The sequence below is a fragment of the Camellia sinensis genome, chromosome 2 (genome assembly GCF_055761805.1).
Source record: "Camellia sinensis isolate YWXY chromosome 2, ASM5576180v1, whole genome shotgun sequence".
Classification (NCBI taxonomy): domain Eukaryota; kingdom Viridiplantae; phylum Streptophyta; class Magnoliopsida; order Ericales; family Theaceae; genus Camellia; species Camellia sinensis.
The window spans coordinates 21,671,380-21,677,038 of NC_138962.1; the positions used below are offsets into that span (position 1 = coordinate 21,671,380).

Below are 5,659 nucleotides of genomic sequence, written 5' to 3' on the forward strand. Positions count from 1 at the left end.
ACACGAGAATTCTTAATATTAGTATATTTTAAAATTAATATCAGAACAGATAATATTTTCGAAATTTTATGAGAAAAAATACAAAATAAAGTATTAGTGAAGAAAAACTCAAGAAAGTGCATACTTTGAAAATTAAAATAAATTAAATACTTATTTTAATAATTAAAATACTTATTTTTTTAAATCATATGCATTTGATAATTTTAATTTTACTAGACTTTTAAGTAAAGTTTAAAAAATAGGAGTACTTACGTGTAGGTCCTAATAAGCGGATTTTTTGTCTAATAGATCCTATGAAAAAAATTTGTTAGGGAAAAACGTCACTAATTGTAAGTTTTAGCGACAATTTATAAAAATCATGACCCAAAAAAGTCACTAATTGTCAATTTTTAGGGACATATAAAAAATTGTCACAAAAAAATTATTTTTAGCGACAATTTTATCAAGACTTATTGTTAATAGGACTTGATAGGAATTAAGTGTAACTATTAGGACCTATTGGTAGTTTACCTTAAAAAATACTACCCTTTATTTGTTACTGATTTTGAACTATGATAACATCACAAAAAGAGAGCGAGGGAATCTGAACATCGTCTATAGACTATATATATATATAACCGAAGCTCTGAATTAATTGGTTTTGATTTCTGGATTAAGTGAGATTTGTGCTTGAACATTCATTGTGTGATCTTATATGTAGAGTGAATTTATGAATGTTGATTGCTTTAGCCGTTTTAGGGATGTAAATTCTTCATTGCTGGGGTTTTAGAGCGATCTATTGGAGACTAACTATGTGATCTAAATTCTCTCTTGATTTTGATTAAGATTTGAACATTCACTATGTGATTTTTATATAATAATGTGTGAATTAATGAATGTTGATTGCTACAGCTGTTGGTGGTTGACTTGTTATAGTTGTGAGAGCTGGAAAAAAATATATATCAATTTGTCATGACTAAGGCAAACAAGGCCTAACAATAGGCCCAACCCAAACAAGCAAACCCATCAAACAAATATCACATCCCATCTATATAAATGGAGGGCATCCCAAGGAGTAAGGTATGCCTCATCTCTCTCTGCCATATAGCACACAAATATTCTTCATTTTCTTCATCTTCTTTCTCTGAATCCAAGGACTAATTTTATCATCGGAGAGTCTCTAGCCGACAACCCTAGTTGGGTGGTGCCGACTATGTTCATTTTTGCAGATCTACAGGGGCAAAACTTATCTCTTTGTTGGATCTCTACAATCCACGTGAGAGGATTTTCCTGATCTCACAATAACATCTCAAATCCCTACTGTATTTTTTCATCATATTTGAGTTAAACTTTTAGTTAAAACCTTGATCTGATATAGCTCACTCTTCAATTTTTATTCTTTTTAAAATTTTATTAAATTTGAGTAAAAATATCACTATTGGGAATTTGGTTTGGTGGGGAAAAAAATGCCTCTTTCTTGATTAGGTACAAATTTGCTTTAAAAAAATGACTTTTAGCCATTTTTTTCGTCAATTTCATAAAATTTGAATTTGATGAAAGATTGAGGATACTTAGTTGTATTGATTTGGGTTTAGAGATGTGGATTCCTCATTGCCAGGGTTTTAGATTGCTTTGTTGGAGAGTAACTCTTGATTTTTTATTTTGGTTTTCTGTTAGTTACTAAGAGCCCGATGGTATAGATTTCAAGCGTTAAGAACGAATCTATCTTCCCATGATTGTAAACTGTAAAGAATTTAATTGGGACAAAAGCAGGCTTTCTGAGTTGATTGAAGTATGTCCTGCCCTTAAAATGTGGATATTCATGAGGAATGAGCATGACATGTTTGTATTGTTTGCATATGGGTTCACGCTATTCTTGACTTGAGAGTTTGATGACAAGATAACCACTGCTGAATAATTTTGTTGCAATTTCAGTCTTTCATCTGTTGCAATATCACAAAGTAACTTTTCTTCTACTTGAAGATTGCCAATTTTCACAAAGTGACAAATGCCTTCTTATGTATTTGGGCATCATAATGTTTGCTAAGGTCCAATGCATATAATATAATTGTCAATCACCCAAATATTTTTATGTGGTAATGTGTTGTCGAACGGGTGGTTAGGAAATTGTATCTGTATTGTGTGGATGCTATCCATGTTAATTGTTTCATAGGGTAGATGTACAAAAAAATGAAAGTGCACAATCACCCTAGTAAACACCATACATTGGTATCTCGATAACATCTAGTTAGACTATTCTTGTTTGCTTGTTGTGGATGGTTCACTATGCAAGTTGGAATGAATTGTTGTCTTCAAGCTTGAGGTAAAAGACATTGTTGTTGGGTCAATGCTCAACCCCTACAAGGTATTAGCATAAAGATCATCTTTTTCGTTTATTTATTTATTTTTTGATGGGTAAAGTTCAAGTGCTTCGAGTAAAATTGCGCTCCAAACACCAATTTGACAGAACTAGAATGTAACATATACAAATCTTTGTTTTTAGATGTTGAGATAACTATAATATATTCACGTCATCATGAGTTTTTTTAAGTCCTTTCTTCTCCATTTATTGTATGCAGACATTAAATGGATCATATAGCCTTCATTTATATTTTTTTGGTTGCTGCTCCCACTTTTTTCAATTTTACTGACTGGATGGGTCTGAGTTCAGCACCCAGTAAAAAAATGTAGAAATTGCATGTATGTTTTTGCCTCAATAACTGCTTACCACTCCAACCTCCAAATGTAGCTCTGATTCTTGATGCATTTGGATGTAGGAAGGTTCTACTTTAGGAATCAGTCATCAGATTATCTATTATTGAGTGAAGATCAAAATCTTTAGAAGTTTGTTACTCTGTCTAATTTGTTATTTTCCCTATTATTTCATATGTTACTTCTTTTACTATTTATTGTTTGCTCTTGTGAACACTAGATTAATAACACATACATGTGTGTATATCTTTTTTTCAAATAAAAATTCCTTAGTTGTAGTTATATTTTCTGTTCAACGTTGCCCTGTCTCAGAATGTGTGAAATACTTCGACAGCACCGTTTCACTTTAGCAGCCAAGCTACTCAGCACCTTCTGTTTGTTAAATTATTAGGATATGGGGTGGCAAAAGGCGGTAGGAATGTAGTATGACAGCTTAAGTAATTTCATGGAAAGTGAGAACACACGCTGATTTGTTGTTAATTGTTTATATCTAGAACATAGAATTTAGTGAAACTTATGCTTGCAGTAACATTCCAATATAGGATTTCTGAGTTTGATATTGAATTACATCTTTTTGTTACTAGGCTAGCTTTCAGGATTGCTCTGTTAAGATAAAAAAAAGTAAGTTTGAATCCCAGGAGTTTAAAAATTATTGCCTTGTATACTTTTTCAGCTTTGCATTTTGATCTGTCACTTCTTGGCCCAATTGTGATAGCCACACATCGAGGGGGTCCCCTACCCAAAGGTCTCTAGTAAGAGACTTTGCCAACCAAGTCAGCTGTATTCTTTTTCTGATCTTTTACATGATGAAATTATTCCTCTAAATTGCTTGAAAGTTGATTTACATTTTCATTGGAATACTGTTCATGTTTTTTAATCGGGCAGTGACGTTCTACATGGGGAATGAGAGGGTATATATAATACACTCATTGCTAGGCATTGTTCTCTTTGCACTCACTGTCTACAAAATGTTAACTTGCAGAGGACCATTTGGCCGTGGCCAGATGGAGAAGCCCTTTTTGAAGATGCTACATATCCTTTAAAAGTCGGTGAAATCAGGGACATCGTGACACCGACAGTGGCGTTCACATAATCATTAGAACCGGCTGATTTTGTGAAGAAGTACGGAAGGGTACACTGAAGCATTATTTGAGACTATGCTGAACAGACAGAATCAAATGTTTAAATATACTGTTTTTTTCTATTGCATTTTAGGTTCCACACCCAGTATCATTCATCAAAATGCATATGATTGTGATATACTCTTCGGGTTGGTTTACGGATCATTGAGCTACTTTGCATGAGTCTGTCAATGCTTCGACCTCTAAGGCCCAGGAGAAAGATCTGAAAACTTCGGTTTAAGATTGACTAAACCATGTTTGGAGTATTATGACAAGAAGTATCCATATGTTGTATCTTCTATTTTGTTGGGTTTATTTTATTATATGGTAACTTGTTAAATATCATTGATCTTCAACACATGAAATGAATCAATTTTGTGCCTTGTCACCAATTTCAAAGGCAACAGAGTAAAATGTAAAACAACGTTAAATAGTAGCCTCTCTCAATCAAATGTGCTTAGAATAAATTTTAATTTTTTAATATTTCACAAACCGCTCAAGATTAACATAGGTTATATTTGGCATAAGTTATTTGGACTAAAATAGTCAAAAAAGATAAAATAGATTAAAAAGTCAATAAAATAAAATATTACATTCAAATCATAATTATTTTATTTTTTTATCACAAAAGTCAAAAAATTTAAAAGTCCATTTCAAATGAGAATTTTAACCCTAAGTTAAAATAGTCAAAAAAAAAAAAAAAAAAAAAAAAAAAAAAAAAAAAAAACCCTATAATTATGTGAAATTCATTCCTAAATAGTGTTAGAATATTGCTCCAAAGTACAATAATTTTTAATATGAAAAATGGTGTTAAAATATCTATAGATACATTATATATTTAAGTCAAGTTTGGCAATTGCAAAATAATCTATTTTTTTATCTTTTTATCTTTTTTTCATCACATCACTTCTCTACTTTTCTGCATATCTTTTCATAAAAAGATAAAAAATACACTTATTTAGGTCATCCTAAACAATCCCTTAAATTATATTAAAAAAAATTTAAAAAAATAACATGCCGAAAGAAAAATTCAAAGCCTGCCAGAAAAAGTAGTATTCTTTTGTTGACCAAACAATATAGCCGAAAGTTGATTTAGCGAATCATTAATACCTCTTTCCTGTTTATTTTTTTAATCAGTTCCGTCACAGGGACAGAGGCTCGACTGCCTGAATTTTTTTTTTTTTTTTTTTTTTCTTTTCTTCTCTTCTTCCTTCATGCCCGTTTGTTTAAAATTATAAGAAGGGGATTGAAACTATTAATACCTTAGTATTATTAATATCTTATTTATTTTGAGAGATAGCATTGAGACTGAGAGGGTAATTTTTGATAAAAATTGGACCGAGCTATGAGATGGGCTTTGTGGCCCAAAGTGCCAAAAACTTGGTGAAAAGGCCGCAATGTTACTTCGGCCCAGGGAAGACCGCAGTATTACTCCGGCCCAGGAGAGGCAAGGCTACTCCGGCCCAAGGGGGATAAAGTTATTTCGGCACAGTGACTGTAAAAGATACTTCGGTCCGAAAGCAACTTGGAGTTATACCGGTATTGGGGCTAGACCGGCTGAAAGTCGTTGGTTCGGTCTAAGACCGTACTATGGGTTCTACATAGAAAGCCGAGATAAGAAAGGGTTGACACAAGGACCGAACTAAGGATGAGTTCAGTTTATTCAGTGGCTCTGCATAGCCAAGCTTATTTCGGTCATATGGTAGTTCGGCCAAAGTAAAAACCATCCCACTTGGTTTAAGCAGTGGGGGAGGGTGTAAAAGGATAAGCATTATCCTTAGGAGTATGAATCCTAGGAGGACTCTGCATGGAGAAATAAAAGTCCTACTAGGATTATGCCACTCGAA

The 5,659-nt window shown here is 32.8% G+C and overlaps 1 long non-coding RNA gene across 1 annotated transcript; it reads left to right on the top strand.

The window, feature by feature from the left end:
- The first annotated feature begins 1,267 nt into the window (after positions 1-1,267).
- On the top strand, positions 1,268-4,170 carry LOC145819906 (uncharacterized). Its single transcript, XR_014360678.1, has 2 exons — positions 1,268-2,344; positions 3,674-4,170. It is a non-coding gene; the product is annotated as an uncharacterized LOC145819906 (long non-coding RNA).
- The last annotated feature ends 1,489 nt before the right edge of the window (positions 4,171-5,659 follow it).